This window comes from Gymnoscopelus braueri (genome assembly GCF_963280865.1).
Source record: "Gymnoscopelus braueri genome assembly, chromosome: 19".
NCBI lineage: Eukaryota > Metazoa > Chordata > Actinopteri > Myctophiformes > Myctophidae > Gymnoscopelus > Gymnoscopelus braueri.
This window is the reverse complement of record NC_137621.1, coordinates 6,909,295-6,926,998: the sequence shown is the minus strand read 5'-3', so window position 1 is coordinate 6,926,998 and position 17,704 is coordinate 6,909,295. Positions and strand designations below refer to the sequence as shown.

Genomic DNA, 17,704 nt, shown 5'->3' with positions numbered 1-17,704 from the left:
AGGTAACACTACCTACCTACCTATTCTATGTTTCTGTCTGTCTGTCTGTCTGTCTGTCTGTCTGTCTGTCTGTCTGTCTGTCTGTCTGTCTGTCTGTCTGTCTGTCTGTCTGTCTGTCTGTCTGTCTGTCTGTCTGTCTGTCTGTCTGTCCGTCCGTCCGTCCGTCGTCCGTCCGTCCGTCCGTCCGTCCGTCCGTCGTCCGTCCGTCCGTCCGTCCGTCCGTCCTTCCGTCCGTCGGTCCGTCTCGTCCGTCCGTCCGTGTTTTCTGTTGAACCGCTCATTGTGTGTGTGTTTAGTATGTAGGGCCTGTTGGAGGTGTTTGGGCTTTCTGTAGGTTACTGAGGGAAAGACTGATGATGATGATGACTAGCATTCGTTTTTCTTGTCGTTGTCTTCAATTTAGTAATGATTCCTCGTTTTTTCATGAGCACATGTAACATGATGTTATTAGTCTTTCTGGCTTGGTTGTAAAGGGCTTCAGTCAATCCACTGCTCTTTGATGTGTTTAGAGTTCATATTTATCCCTGATGACTATTGGTTCACTTGGTTTATATTCTCATCCTCCTCTCTTTCTCCCTCTCTCTCCCCCTCTCTTCTCTTCTCCCCCCTCTCTCTCTCTCTCTCTCTTCAGAGTCAGTGAGGTTGGTGAATGGGACTAATGTGTGTTCAGGCAGAGTGGAGGTGAAGTCTAATCAGTCGTGGGTCTCAGTGTGTGAAGGTGACTTTGATCAGCAGGATGCACAGGTGGTCTGTAGGCAGCTTGACTGTGGGCCTCCTTCATTCCTCCAGGGGGCGCTTTATGGAGAAGTTAAAGCTTTCAATGTGGACCAAAGAGTTCCAGTGTGAAGGCAGCGAGGTCTGTTCTCCTGGACTGTAGAACCTCAAACTCAACTAGAAACACCTGCTCACCTGACAAGACTGTTGGACTCACCTGCTCAGGTAATAATAACTAGAAAAAAGTGCTCCTCTGGAGCACAGGTTTCCGCCAGTTCAGGTAGTGTAGTGCCAGCAAGTTCGGAATTTGGCAATCAGGCTGGAATGTAAAAAAATTGGACGGTGCGTCTTGATCATTTGACTAAAGAGATAATATGTACCGATGTGCATGATGTTTGGACATCATTTGTAGGAGTAATATAAAGAAAATTGTTTTGCAAAAATTGGCCACCTGGTGGCGCTATTATAGGGCAATGTTGCTCCTCAACGTAATGCGAATGTCCGTGCAAAGTTTCACCGCAATCAGACGCTGCAATCATGATTTGTGGGATTTTGTTCAAAACGGGCCACTCCTGCAAATTTTAGATGTCAATCTTAGCCAATCAGGATGGAATATGAAAAATCAAACAGATCAGCATTTATCACATAACTACATAGAGATCATGTGTACCGATTTGCGTGAAATTTGGATAAAATCTGAAGGAGTGATATCCAAAAATGTGTTTTACAAAAGTCGGCCTCCTGGTGGCGCTATTAAAGGCAGATGTGAAGAATGCAGGGCAAAGGCTCACTCACCTTTGCCGAGGTAAAAAAAATTATGCTGGAATCCACCAATATCAATATTTTTTTTTTATCAGATTATTGATTACTATAGGGATTCTGTCCTTTGGATGAACCCTCCACTGTCCTACATCGGAATTGGAAATATAGTAATTGACACAGCTAGATATCATCCTTACTCATCATATAGATTAATAGCTTGTCATTAGAGTTGGCATGAAAGCCAAGTACAAAATCTGGGCACACACAGCTTAATGAATCAGGCCCACTGTGACTTTCATGGGACCCTGGATACTGGCATCCCAAACACGAAAAAGGTTTACAGGGTTCCAAAAGGGGATAACATTAAATTTCAATAATTTATTTAAAATATGACAAGCCTGTGATAACAAGTCAACAAAATTTTTGTTTGTGAAAAAAGGAAAAGTAAAGTTAAAGTAAAAAAATGAAAGTCATATTATTTATTACTTGATACTCTATTGTCTCTGTACAGATCCTGACGATGTCAGGTTGATAGGAGGAACCAGTCACTGTACTGGTAGACTGGAGATGAAACACCAGGAAGAGTGGAGACCGGTGATTAGTTGGTCTACATGGAACGTGAAGTCATCATCTGTAGTGTGTAGACAGCTGGACTGTGGCTCTGCTGTTTCAACACAAAGGATTTCTGGTTCTACATATCAACATATATGGAGTATTACATCTTCATGTGATGGATCTGAGTCTTCACTGAGTGTCTGTGTAAAAAAGGAGTTTTTCTTTTTTCCTTCCCCTGGTACACTGGAGGTGATCTGTTCAGGTAACTCTATCTATCTATCTATCTATCTATCTATCTATCTATCTATCTATCTATCTATCTATCTATCTATCTATCTATCTATCTATCTATCTAATATTAATTAATAAAAAAATGTATTGACCCAAATCCACCTAAACTGCGGTTAACCGCGGCAACCGCGGCTAAAACCGCGATCCGCGCATCTCTAGTGTGTGTGTAGCGTGTGTGGAGTATGTAGGGACTCCTGGAGGAGGACTGATGATGATGATGATGACTAGCATTAGTTTCTTTTTTCTTCTGTTAGTCTTCAATTTAGTAATTATTCCTTTGTTTTGTATTATTTATTTATTTGTTCATTTATTTATTTCAGAGCATAGAGTCTTTCTCTCAGTGCGTAAAGGGCTTCAGTCAATCCACTGCTCTCTAGTGTGTTTAGAGTTTACTATGAATCCATGATGACTATTGGTTCACTTGGTTTAATACTCTCTCTCTCTCTCTCGCTCTCTCTCTTCAGAGTCTGTGAGGTTGGTGAATGGGACCAGTGTGTGTTCAGGCAGAGTGGAGGTGAAGTCTAATCAGTCGTGGGTCTCAGTGTGTGAAGGTGACTTTGACCAGCAGGATGCACAGGTGGTCTGTAGGCAGCTTGACTGTGGGCCTCCTTCAATCCTCCAGGGGGCGCTCTATGGAGAAGTGAATGCATCAATGTGGACCAAAGAGTTCCAGTGTGAAGGCAGTGAGTCTGTTCTCCTGGACTGTAGAACCTCAAACTCAACTAGAAACACCTGCTCACCTGACAAAACTGTTGGACTCACCTGCTCAGGTAATAATAATTATATTTATTATTATTAGTATTATTATTATTATACTAATTATAATTATAAATCATAATAATTATAATAAACTGTATTTGTAAAAAGAAAGGGGTTACATAGGCCTAATGGTTTAAAAAAAACAAATACAATTACAGGAACAGTACTTGGACAAGATGATGCAAATAAGAAATAAAACAATATGAAACGTACAATTGTTATATTTAATGGCCTACTGAGTCTGGAATTCTAAAACACAGGCATTAAAAAGACAAAGTAGCCTAAAAGCCCAATTTTGGTTTCGATTATTATTTTATAATGACAGTTATATTATTTATGTACTTCTCTTTACAGAGCCTGATGTCAGGTTGGTTGGAGGAACCAGTCACTGTACTGGTAGACTGGAGATGAAACACCAGGGAGAGTGGAGACCAGCGGATGGTCGGTCTAAATGGAACCTGATGTCATCATCTGTAGTGTGTAGACAGCTGGACTGTGGCTCTGATGTTTCAACACAAAGGAGTTCTGGTTCTACACGTCAACCTGTATGGAAGATTACATCTTCCTGTGATGGATCTGAGTCTTCACTGAGGGAATGTGGAACAAAGAAGTCTGGTACTTCCACTGACACACTGGAGGTGATCTGTTCAGGTAATACTATCTATCTATCTATCTATCTATCTATCTATCTATCTATCTATCTATCTATCTATCTATCTGTCTGTCTGTCTGTCTGTCTGTCTGTCTGTCTGTCTGTCTGTCTGTCTGTCTTTGTGTTCATCCCCTCATTGTGTGTGTGTGTGTGTGTGTGTGTGTGTGTGTGTGTGTGTGTGTGTGTGTGTGTGTGTGTGTGTGTGTGTGTGTGTGTGTGTGTGTGTGTGTGTGTGTGTGTGTGTGTGTGCGCAAGTGTGCGCAAGTGTGTGCGTGCAAGTGTGTCCGGTTTATAAATGGACTCCTGGAGGTTTTTGGGCTTTTGTGGGAGGACTGATGATGATGATGACAAGTAGCATTAGTTTCAGTTTTTCTCATATTCGTATTTAATGTAGTAATGATTGATACTTTTTTTCTTACTTTTTTTTACATCTTTAATTGTTTAATTTTATGTATTCATTCATTTATTTATTTATTTTAGAGCACATGTAACATTGTGTTATTAGTCTTTCTCTCTGTGTGTAAAGGGCTTCAGTCAATCCACTGTTCTCTGATGTGTTTAGAGTTTAATAGGAATCCATGATGACTTTTGTTTCACTTGGCTTAATACTCTCTCTCTACCCCCCCCCTCTCTCTCTCTCTCTCTCTCTCTCTCTCTCTCTCTCTCTCTCTCTCTCTCTCTCTCTCTCTCTCTGTCTCTGTCTCTGTCTCTGTCTCTGTCTCTCGCTCAGAGCTGAGGTTGGTGAATGGAACTGGTGTGTGTTCAGGCAGAGTGGAGGTGAAGTCTAATCAGTCGTGGGTCTCAGTGTGTGAAGGTGACTTTGACCAGCAGGATGCACAGGTGGTCTGTAGGGAGCTTGACTGTGGTGCTCCTTCAGTCCTCCAGGGGGCGCTTTATGGAGAAGTGAATTCATCAATGTGGACCAAAGAGTTCCAGTGTGAAGGCAGCGAGTCTGTTCTCCTGGACTGTAGAACCTCAAACTCAACTAGAAACACCTGCTCACCCGACAAGACTGTTGGACTCACCTGCTCAGGTAATAATAATAATAAAAATAATAATAATGATGATAAAAATAATAATAATAATAACAATTATTATTATTATTATTACCCTTATAATAATAATAATAATAATAATTATTATTATAAACTGTATTTGTTGCAAACGGGCTACATAGGCCTAATGGTTTGCAAAGAAAATACAATTACAGGAACGTTACATGGGCAAAATGATGCAAATAAAAATAAAACAATATGACGCATATAATTGTTATACTTAATGGCCTACTGTATGCAGATAAGGAATTCTAAAACACAGGCAATATGAAGACAAAGTAGCCTTAATAATGAAGCACTATGAACAGTCCTATAATTTAAGTACAATTTTGAGTGTTTTGAAAATTGAGAAGCCTAAAGGCAATAAACTCCACTTTTGGTTTGGATTATTACTTTATAATGATAGTTATATTATTTATTTACTACTTATTGTGTTGTCTCTTTACAGAGCCTGGTGATGTCAGGTTGGTTGGAGGAACCAGTCACTGTACTGGTAGACTGGAAATTAAACACCAGAGAAAGTGGAGACCAGTGGATGATTGGTCTACATGGAACTTGAAGTCATCATCTGTAGTGTGTAGACAGCTGGACTGTGGCTCTGCTGTTTCAACACAAAGGAGTTCTGGTTCTGGTTTGAATGATGATACAGGTTCTGGTTTGATTGATGATACAGGTTCTGGTTTGAATGATAATACAGCTCAACCTGTATGGAGGATTACATCTTCCTGTAATGGATCTGAATCTTCACTGAGGGTCTGTGTAAAAAAAGAGTCTGGTACTTCCGCTGACACTCTGGAGGTGATCTGTTCAGGTAATTCTATCTATCTATCTATCTGTCGGTCTGTCTCTCTGTCTTCCCGTGTGTGTGTGTGTGTGTGTGTGTGTGTGTGTGTGTGTGTGTGTGTGTGTGTGTGTGTGTGTGTGTGTGTGTGTGTGTGTGTGTGTGTGTGTGTGTGTGTGTGTGTGTGTGTGTGTGTGTGTGTGTGTGTGTGTGTAGTATATAGGGACTTTTGGAGGTTTTTGGTTTTCTCTGGGTGGAGGGATGAAGATGATGACGACTAGCATTAATTTAATTGTGTCTTATGTTTGTATTCAATATAGTAATTATTCCTTTATTTATTAATCAACTGTGTGATTTTTTGCTTGATTATTAATGTTAGTTTTTTTCTTCTTAATTTTTTACTTGATTAATTGTTTAACTCTATTTATTTATTTCTTCATGTATTTCAGAGCACATGTAACATTAGTCTTTCTTTCTTTACTATAAATCCATGATGACTTTTGGTTCATGGCTTAATAATCTCTGTCTGTCTGTCTGTCTGTCTATCTGTCTGTCTGTCTGTCTGTCTGTCTCTCTGTCTCTCTTTCTCTCCCCTTCTCTCTCTCTCCCTGCCTCTCTCTCTCTCTCTTTCTCGCTCTATCCCCCTCTCTCCCTCTCCCTCTGTCCCCTCTCCCTCTCTCTTTCTCTCCCCCCCCCCACTCTCTCTCTCTCTCTCTCTCTCTCTCTCTCTCTCTCTCTCTCTCTCTCTCTCTCTCTCTCTCTCTCTCTCTCTCTCTCTCTCTCTCTCTCTCTCTCTCTCTCTCTCTCTTCAGAGTCAGTGAGGTTGGTGAATGGGACTAGTTTTTGTTCAGGCAGAGTGGAGGTGAAGTCTAATCAGTCGTGGGTCTCAGTGTGTGAAGGTGACTTTGACCAGCAGGATGCACAGGTGGTCTGTAGGCAGCTTGACTGTGGGCCTCCTTCCGTCCTCCAGGGGGCGCTTTATGGAGAAGTGAATGCATCATTTTGGACCAAAGAGTTCCAGTGTGAAGGCAACGAGTCTGTTCTCCTGGACTGTAGAACCTCAAACTCAACTAGAAACACCTGCTTCCCTGACAAGACTGTTGGACTCACCTGCTCAGGTAATAATAATTATTAAAGCTGCAAGCAGCGATGACTGGGCCATCGCACCTGTGTCCACCTTGGGGCAAATATCGACCAATCAGAACAGGGAGCAGAGCTATTACAGCGTGTCCCTACTGGCCATCTAAGAGCACATAGACATTTTGGGAAGTTTTGCACGCTGGGAACTGGAGTTATGGCTGTTTAAAGCCCAGCCAATAGGAACACAGAGGGGGTGGGGGTGGGGTTTAAGCAATTACAGCCTGTTCCTATTGGCCGTCTAAGAGCACCTACATGTACTGTAGTTAAAGAACAAGATAACAAATTACAGGAACATGATGTGGAGCAGGTAAGTGATAAAAACGAAAAAAATAAAACATATAACGAAAATCGAATGAATACAAAAGACAAAATGGCCTAAAAGGATATACCAATTCATAAAAGAAAGGCAATATGAAGATATTAAATGAGAACTATGAAATTGATATAGCATAGAATTACATTTTCAGAAGTCATCTGAAATCAGACAAGCCTGGGATTAAAGAGTTAAAACTTCAGCAAAGTTTTTGGTGTATATTATAATGTTATAATTTATAATGAAACAAAGTTGTCCCCCCCCCCCTCACACACACACACACACACACACACACACTGTTTCTCTCATGTCTCTGTACAGAGTCTGGTGATGTCAGGTTGGTTGGAGGAACCAGTCACTGTACTGGTAGCCTGGAGATAAAACACCATGGAGAGTGGAGACCAGTGGATGGTCGGTCTACATGGAACCTGAAGTCATCATCTGTAGTGTGTAGACAGCTGGACTGTGGCTCTGCTGTTTCAACACAAAGCAGTGATGGTTCTACAGATCAACCTGTATGGAAGATTACATCTTCCTGTGATGGGTCTGAGTCTTCACTGAGGGAGAGTGTAACAATGGAGTCTGATACTTCCAAATACAGACTGGAGGTGATCTGTTCAGGTAATACTATCTATCTATCTATCTATCTATCTATCTATCTATCTATCTATCTATCTGTCTGTCTGTCTGTCTGTCTGTCTGTCTGTCTGTCTGTCTGTCTGTCTGTCTGTCTGTCTGTCTGTCTGTCTGTCTGTCTGTCTGTCTATGTGTGTGTCTGTCTGTCTGTCTGTCTGTCTGTCTGTCTGTCTGTCTGTCTGTCTGTCTGTCTGTCTGTCTGTCTGTCTTTTTTTATCTGTCTGTCTGTCTGTCTGTCTGTCTGTCTGTCTGTCTGTCTGTCTGTCTGTCTGTCTGTCTGTCTGTTCTCCACCCTCTTAGTTTGTCAACCTAATAATGATTTTTTTTCATTTGCTTATTTGTTTGTTTATTTATGCATGTATTCATTTCAGAGCACACAACATTATGTTATTCGTCTTTTTCTCTCTGTGTAAAGGGCTTCAGTCAATCCCTGCTCTCTGATGTGTTTAGAGTTTACTATGAATCCATGATGACTTTTGGTTCACTTAATACTGTGTCTCTCCTCTCTCTCTCTCTCTCTCTCTCTCTCTCTCTCTCTCTCTCTCTCTCTCTCTCTCTCTCTCTCTCGCTCTCTCTCTCTTCAGAGTCAGTGAGGTTGGTGAATGGGACTGGTTTATGTTCAGGCAGAGTGGAGGTGAAGTCTAATCAGTCGTGGGTCTCAGTGTGTGAAGGTGACTTTGACCAGCAGGATGCACAGGTGGTCTGTAGGGAGCTTGACTGTGGGGCTCCTTCAGTCCTCCAGGGGGCGCTCTATGGAGAAGTTAATGCATCAATGTGGACCAAAGAGTTCCAGTGTGAAGGCAACGAGTCTGTTCTCCTGGACTGTAGAACCTCAAACTCAACTAGAAACATCTGCTCACCTGACAAGACTGTTGGACTCACCTGCTCAGGTATAATAATAATTGTAATAATAATAAGGGTAATAATAATAATAATAATAATAATAATAATAATAATAATAATCATTATTATTATTATTATTCTTATTGTTGTTCTAATAATAATAATAATCCGTTACATAGCGCTTTACAAAACAAGATTCAACTTACAGGAACATATTATGGACAAGATAAATGATAAAATAAAATAAAAAGTATACATGGTTTACAACATGATAATGATAATAAATTATATATCTAGCACTTTTCAAAAGAAAGTACCAAAGTGCTGTACAGAGCAAGGTTAAAAACAAAATGAGATGCACTCCACACAAAATCATGTGTTTTGAGTTTTTAATAAGTTTTTGAAGCTTATCTATGAAAATCCTGGTGGTTTTTAGCACTCTACTTTTCTTTAAAGTATATGGAATTTTACCCCCAAAACTGGCCTTAAGACCGCCCTCTCTTTGAAAGCAGGTGTGTCACGTGACTTAGGTATAATGTCGCATCATCAGGGACACATCAATCACGTCCTCTTCAAAGGCTCGAATAAACATAGGGTGCCTGGATTGCCCTGCTTAATTCATGTCTGTACTCAGCCCCTGCAGGTCTCTGATTGGACAACAGAGACCCACATGACAGGAAGAGTAGGAATACCAGGAAGCTCTCTGTGTATGTACCATAGTTGGATAACAATATAACGCCAGCTCACTCGCTGACGCTCACGTGCGCGCACCTGTGTGTGTGTGTGTGTGTGTGTGCGCGTGCACGCCGCGTTTTCGGCTGTGATTGTGTAGAAATCCAGTTGAGTTCTCCTTTTAAGCTCAGTCAAAGGCCAATATAATAACATACGTCTTCAGACGCACATGCACGCCGTTATTAGCCTATTCTATTCAAGTTTGCACAGAACACAATTATTTTATCACTGCCTACATTTATTATGGCAAAACTAGGTTACAGCATTTACATTGCAATTAATTTATAACTTAGAAATCCTAATTATAATAAACATACATTAAAATGTACATTCTAGGCCCAGACCGCTGGCTTTGCGGTCCGGGCACCTGGGCTATATGCGTAGCCTGACAGTGCATAAATCTGTACTAATACTCTATAAATAAAGATAGAAAAGCCCCAAAAAATATCTTTAAAAAAACCCAAAGTATATTAAAAATGTTGAGCCCAAATAAGGCATAATTGGTCTTAATATTGCATTTTTCCATATGATACATGTGTGACCGAGATGTGTTTATTTAGTTATTATTATATTATTTATTTATAATGAAAGTTATGTTATTTATTCTATTGTCTCTGTTTAGAGCCTGGTGATGTCAGGTTGGTTGGAGGAACCAGTAACTGTACTGGTAGACTGGAGCTGAAACACCAGGGAGAGTGGAGAACAGTGGATGATTATTGGTTCTATACCTGGAACTTGAAGTCATCAATTGTAGTTTGTAGACAGCTGAACTGTGGCTCTGCTGTTTCAACACAACGGAGTGAGGGTTCTACAGATCAACCTGGATGGAGGAGGATTACATCTTCCTGTGATGGGTCTGAATCTTCGCTGAGGGAGTGTGGAACAATGTTGCCTGCATGGTCTACTGACACACTGGAGGTGATCTGTTCAGGTAATCTATCTGTCTATCTGTCTGTCAATAAAACTATCCATCTATCCGTCTGTCTGTCTGTCTGTCTGTCTGTCTGTCTGTCTGTCTGTCTGTCTGTCTGTCTGTCTGTCTGTCTGTATTTATTTATGTCTTTCTTCAGTTTGGTAATGATTCCTTGTTTCTTATTTTCTTATTTGTTCATTTATATATTTCAGATCACATGTAACATTATGTTCAGTCTCTATTCTTTAGTCTTTCTCTCTGTGTGTAGAGGGCTTCAGTCAATCCACTGTTCTCTATGTGTTTAGAGTTATCTATGAATCCATGATGACTATTGATTCACTTGGTTTAATACTTCTAATAATCTCTCTCTCACCCCCCCCCCCCCCCTTCCAGAGTCTGTGAGGTTGGTGAATGGGACTAGTGTGTGTTCAGGCAGAGTGGAGGTGAAGTCTAATCAGTCGTGGGTCTCAGTGTGTGAAGGCGACTTTGACCAGCAGGATGCACAGGTGGTCTGTAGGGAGCTTGACTGTGGGCCTCCTTCAGTCTTCCAGGGGGCGCTCTATGGAGAAGTGAATGCATCAATGTGGACCAAAGAGTTCCAGTGTGAAGGCAGCGAGTCTGTTCTCCTGGACTGTAGTACCTCAAACTCAGTTAGAAACACCTGCTCACCTGACAAGACTGTTGGACTCACCTGCTCAGGTAACAATAATAATAATAATAATAATAATAACTAGAAACAACATTTCTAAGAAATTTTAAGTGTGCTTGTCGCTCGCTACGTGTTTTAACTCCCTTTGATTACTTGTAAGTCAGTGGCGTAACAAGCCAAGTGTTTTGCCATTGGCATGGCAGGCACACTTGATAAATGAACAAAATGTACACATAGTATACAAAATGGTTTGCAGGCAATAAAAAGTAAAGCATAAAATTAAATATATTATGTTAAACATTATTTTAGATAAAAAATGTAATTAGAAATTAGATAAAATAATCACTAATATGTTTTTAAGAATTGATTTAAAATATTACAAGCCTGAGATAAAACATACAGCAAAGTAAACTTCTGGTTTTGATTATTGGCTTATGCTAGTTAATATTATTGATTTACTACTTATTGTCTGGTCTTTGTACAGAGTCTGGTGATGTCAGGTTGGTTGGAGGAACCAGTAACTGTGCTGGTAGAGTGGAGATGAAACACCAGGGAGAGTGGAGACCAGTGGATGATGCTTGGTCTGCATGGAACCTGAACTCATCATATGTAGTGTGTAAACAGCTGGACTGTGGCTCTGCTGTTTCAACACAACGTCGTTTAGGTTCTACAAATCAGCCTTTATGGAGGATTACATCTCCCTGTGATGGGTCCGAGTCTTCACTGAGGGAGTGTGGAACAATGATGTATTTTACTTCCTCTGACACATTGGAGGTGATCTGTTCAGGTAACTCTTATATGTCTGTCTGTCTGTCTGTCTGTCTGTCTGTCTGTCTGTCTGTCTGGTAAAGAGTAAAATCCCTTTTGGCTGCCATGCAAATAGTGTCTCTGTTTTATTTAAGTTAGGTAATTTACACTTGGAATAACATTTCTATGTAAAAGCGTCATTTAAAAAAAACTCAATTTCACAAACACCAGCGCTAATAGCCACATGCAGAGCTGGTGGTACCTGAAGCACTTTTATAAACCCATATATTCCAGTGATAATAGTAACAGTGATTGTACAACTAAATGTGAATCTGTATCTTATATTTTTATGTAACACATGTATACCTTGTCATGTGCGTACAAGAGCTTTCAGACCTGCAGTGCCCAAGCAGCACACCATGCCTTATTATCTTATCAACTTGTTATCTTTATGTAGTGATGCTTTTGGTTCATGTACAGTATAATCATTGTATCCAACTTTGAAACTGATAGTTAGGTACACATTAAATTCATCCTTTTGTGTGATTTCCTTTGTCTGGGTTGCCATGGGCAGACTTGGAAAATGCAATTAGTCTACCAAGTGCACCAACTGTACCCTGACAATTAAGGAATAAACGATAAAACTATCCTCATAGCATAAAGCGATTGAACGCAGCCAGAACAGACGATTTATTCCAGACACCACGCTTTGATTAAGATCAACTTTATGTAGTTTCGATACGTAGGCTCCGTATATCTCAGTTAAACCCAGTCTATTCGCCAAATAAAGTACGTGGTCCACTATATATGTCCCCTATATCTCTGATTATGCTTCCATAGAGACTATAGCTTCCTCACAGCAAAATCCTCAGTGGTCAAGAATCAATTTATCCCCTGAGCAAGCAGGCCGGCTCTATTAGCTCAATGGTAAAAATGTCAGCACTTGTGCAGGAAGTTCAAATACGGGGTAGAAGAGTAAAGTTACATAGAGCAGCTTTAACTGTGGTTTAATCTCTATTCAGTGTAAAAAAAATACATCTGCTGCTTCAGCCAGTCACTTCTGTCTTGTTACAGATCTGCTGTTTAAGCCAAACATCACCTTCGTCTCCTCCATAAACGGGGTTTCTGAGGGCCAGCAGCAGGGGCTGAAGGCGTATGCAGGTTCCAGCTTCACCATCAGCTGCTCCACCCAGCCACAGTACCCAGGAGGATCCTTCCACCTCTCCTTCACTGGATCCAACACGACACACAACCACACCCAGCCAGCTGTCAAACACTCCGCTGACTTCCTGTTTACCGCAGCAGACCACACCCACCAAGGAAACTACAGCTGTGTTCATCACACCCATGTTGTTATAAATCACAAAGATGTTTCTTCTCGTGACTTCTCCTCTGAGAGCGAGCTCCTCTCTCTCACTGTCACAGGTAATATGAATTGCATTTCAGTGGAAGCGCTGAAAAAGGGCTAGAAACTATGCTGCGGATCGTCTGTGAGCAAATCTGGGTGTTTAAGATTGGATCATTGAACCCGTCACACTAGAGGATACTCTTGCCCGATACTCGTTCCCGATCTAGACTGTCATAATGTGAGCGGTAGAGATGCGTGGATCCGCGGTTTTAGTCGCGGTTGCTGCAGTTAACCTCAGTTTGAGTGGATTTGGGTCAATCAAATATAATAATTAATTCATATTGGATAAACCACGGGTGAAATAATGCAGGAATCAAATTAATGATTTCAATCTATAGGCCTATTATAGCTTTTAAAAAGCACGAAATCTCGCCGTGCGTGCGTTTGTAGTATTTTAATATTATGTCATTTTACACCAGGCACAAATTAGCCGCCTACTGCACGTTGCTTTGCCGCGTAATATTGTTGTACAGCGACATTGGACCAAACCCCGCCCTGCGATTGGCTGAATACAAAAACGAGAAAACAAGGACTCCGCCCCCAGAGGGGACGGTGGGGGCATTTACAGTCTAATACAGACCAAAACCCTAGTACTCCATTTGGTCTCTCGGCGTGCCTCACTAGGTGTTAGACTACCGACCCTGAGGCTCGAGATCGAATCCCGCTGGAGGCACTCTTTTTCCGACAACCGCAGACAACTTTTTTTTGGCTAATAAAGTATAGTTTTGGACCGGACCGCGACGGAGGGGCGCAGTCTCATGCGAACTTGAGCCACGAGAGGCACCACCGATGCCGTGCCGAACGTTGCGAAGTTCGCTTTGAGCCTACTCAGCCCCGTCCGAGTTATGTACCGATAGGCACAGAATAGTAAATGATGTTGAGGGGACTGCGTTTGCCCCAACTGTCACTCAAAGTGACCACTGGCCAATCACAGCGCGACTTTTCCGGGTCTGGGGGGGGTCTTGGCAGAATGTCGCTGCATATCACTATCACGCTGCTTTGCCGGCAAGGGGTCTTTGAACCGCATGCAGCCAGTGTTGCCAGATTTTGCGAGAGAAATAAGCAGCCAGGTCTATGAAAACAAGCCCAAAACAAGCGCCAAATTAGCCCATGAACATGTATATGCGGATTTGGGTGACGCAAACCCTATCCGCGCATCTCTAGTGACCAGGAATGATGTGGTTTAATCTCACTGGCTACCCTGTGTAAAAAAAATCTGCTGCTTCAGCCAATCACTTCCCGTCTTGTTACAGATCTGCTGTTTAAGCCAAACATCACCTTCCTCTCCTCCATAAATGGGGTTTCTGAGGGCCAGCAGCAGGGGCAGCAGGTGTTTGAGGGTTCCAGCTTCATCATCGGCTGCTCCACCCAGCCACAGTACCCAGGAGGATCCTTCAACCTCTCCTTCACTGGATCCAACACAACACACAACCAACACACCCAGCCAGCTGTCAATCACTCTGCCGACTTCCTGTTTACCGCGGCAGACCACACCCACCAAGGAAACTACAGCTGTGTTTATCACGTCAATGTTTCTTCTCATAACTTCTCATCAGAGAGCGAGCTCCTCTCTCTCGCTGTAACAGGTAACATTAATGACATTTCAATTTGTTTGAGATGTGTTGCTTACATCAGTGGTTCTCAAACGTTTTCATGTCAAGGACCCCCAAATTGACACTTATTAGCCCGCAGACCCCCATTTGAAAAGATATGCCAGGGACCCCCATAAGAGAAGATCTTTACGGCTCTCTAGCAGTGATTCTCAACCATTTTAATTTCAAGGACCCCCCAGTTTGACATGCATTAGGCTACAGACTATTTGGTTCCATTTGAGTTAGACCCATTTAAGGGTCCATTTGGTTCCTATCCACCATTTAGCTGGGGACCCCCTGGAACCCCCTCAAGTACCCCTGGGGGTCCCCGGACCCCACTTTGAGAACCAATGCCTTACATGCTGTTTGGTGATGTTCTTATTCCAACATATTTCTCTCACAGCATATCGTCTGACAGATGACATCATCAGAGTTATAACCACAGTGCTGCTGCTGCTGCTGTTGATTCTGCTTTTCAGAATCCTCTATCGTCTCTGGCAGGTAATGTAAACATCTGTATTCAATACGAGACTGCAATGTAAATGTAGAGTTATGCTTTTTGTTTTGATTTAAGAGAGCCAGAATTGATCCAGTAAGTAATAGTTGTGCGCTGGCTGTGTTTCTCCAGGCCACCAGAGGGCAGAATGCAGGAGTGCAGAACACTGCCAGGGTTTATTATAATGTAGGACGGGAGAACATTGAGTTGGTTTATTATAACGTTGTTGCTTCTGATGCTGAAGCTGCTGGACCCAGTGAAGAGACAGAATGCCATCAGTATGAAGAGATAGATCTACAAGTAGTTTCTGAAGCTGGTGCCGGTGAAGAGACAGATTACCATCTGTATGAAGAGGTGGATGTCTAGGACAGTGGTTCTCAAACTTTTTCATGTCAAGGACCCCCAAAATGCTATGTATTAGGCCGCGGACCCCCATCTCAAAGTCAAAGATTTGCACACATTTTCACGATTTAAAAAAAATAGCAGATCTACAAGCTCTATGCACTATGAGCTTGTAGATCTGCTATTTTTGATTAGCAAGTATTTTATAACAAGTATAAAATATGGATAAAGGGGTTAACAATGATTGTGACGCTTTATTAACTGATTTAGCTGGGGACCCCCTGGTACCCCCCCAAGGACCCCTGGGGGTCCCCGGACCCTACTTTGAGAACCAATGTTCTGGGAGATGAAGCTGGGAGGTCCATGAAACTCCAAGGAGTTCATCTCCATCACATAACTCTACATCAGTGGTTCTCAGGGGGTCCCCGGCAAAATGAGTTAATATACGATCAAAATCAGTTGAACCACTTTAACCCTTTATAGTAGCCTACATTGGCTATCTGAAAATAGCTACGAGCTTGTAGATCTGCTATTTATGTTTTTATCTTGAAAATGTTTGAAACGTTATGAATATTTTTGAAGTGTTTTAATAACACAAATCTTGAATGGGGGTCCCTGACAAAAAAATATTTTCAGATGGGGTTCATTGCCAAGTTCAACATAATTTGGGTGTCCTTCACTGTCAACGTTTTAGCATTGCAAAACATCACACTGAAATCATAATAATAATTATGCAATATATATTGCAATAATGAATAAAGCGTGTCATCTGATGAAGGGTCAACCTATTGTTCTATTGTGTTACAGCAGTTTGTCTAATGTGTGAGATCTTACATAGTTGCTAGCTGTACAGTATGTCTAATGTGTGAGATCTTACATAGTTGCTAGGTGTACAGTTTGTCTAATGTGTGAGATCTTAGATAGTTGCGTGTAAAGTATGCTGTATGATTGTTCATTCATCCATCCTTCAGTTCATAGATACTCACACATGAACCATCACAGTCTCAGGTAGAGAAGTATTGATCTATTGTACAGTATGGATCTGGTTGGGTTGTAAGATCTATTTCTATTGACTGAATAAAACGTGCAGGTTTGTTAATATATGACATTGCATAGATTGGATATGTTTATAAGCATAAGCGCTGCTTTTGATAGTAACTTAAAGTTTAATTATCATTTTATTGTCAATATATATATGATGCCTGTGTTTTTTAATGTTGACGTTTTGCATGAGTTTTATTCATTTGTTTAAACATATTATTTCTATGATCATTAAACCGTGTGTGTATGTGTGTGTAGCTTCTAGCAGTATTAACTTTATCTTAATTCTTGTAAAGAAGTTTGTATATACTAACCTTTCATCTGGCAGCAGTGTTTAACAGTTGAATTTATGAAAATGTATACCTTTACTTTATACCTTGAGAAATAATAATAAAAAACTCCTTGATGAAAAGTGTTTCTCTTCAATGTGTTGTGTGTAGTAAGTAGAGCATACATGGGCAACTGGCGGCCCAGGGCCACATGCGGCCCCCACCTTCACTTAATGCAGCCCGCAGGATAATATCAGAATACTGATATATCATTGATTTCAGCTGTTACAATTCCAAACATGCAAACATGACCTGCTTTAATTACTTCAGTCTATATTAGTAGCTTAATGACTATTATAAAAAATCTATTTTTTTTTTGATGTCCAATGTATTGTAAGTTCATAAAGTTAACATAAGAATAACTAAATGCATTTGAAAAAAAAAAAGATCTGGACTCAAAAATAGCAAAAATAGCAGATCTACAAGCTCAAAACGTGTCGTTTTGAGCTTGTAGATCGGCTATTTTTGCTACTTTTGTGTGACAGAATGGACGAAAAAAGTTAAAATACGGAGAAGAGGTGTCTGCCCGACAGTATATGCAATGTGGCCCTCTGGAGTGAGTGTGGAAATATAGTGGCCCTCTACATCATCAAAGTTGCATCACCCCTGGGTTAAATGTCTGGAAAATACATTTCAAAATGAATCCAATATATAAAAGAAAGCGTGTAGATAAACCAAATAAACAAAGAAAAACATCAATTTACACAACACTGACGAAAGTGCTGTCAAACAGGTCTATATAAGCTATGAAAAGGTGGACATCTACAACACAATGTTATACAATGTGGTTGGGGGGGGTCCCTGCTAGATCTCTCTCTCTCTCTCATCTAAGGGGTTTCTCTCCTGGGGCCTGTTCCTCGAAAGGTGAATTAAATAAGCCTGGATTTAAGTCAAATCCAGGCTTGACAAAGTCGGGTCCGTATAGCCTGGTTTATTCGGTTCCTGGAACGCCAA

The 17,704-nt window shown here is 41.2% G+C and overlaps 1 protein-coding gene across 1 annotated transcript in view; it reads left to right on the top strand.

The window, feature by feature from the left end:
* gabrb1 (gamma-aminobutyric acid type A receptor subunit beta1) overlaps window positions 1-17,704 on the top strand; it is a gene marked incomplete at both ends in the record, with an annotated part of 204,514 nt that overhangs the window by 4,623 nt on the left and 182,187 nt on the right. The gene's annotated exons all lie outside the window — the stretch shown is intronic.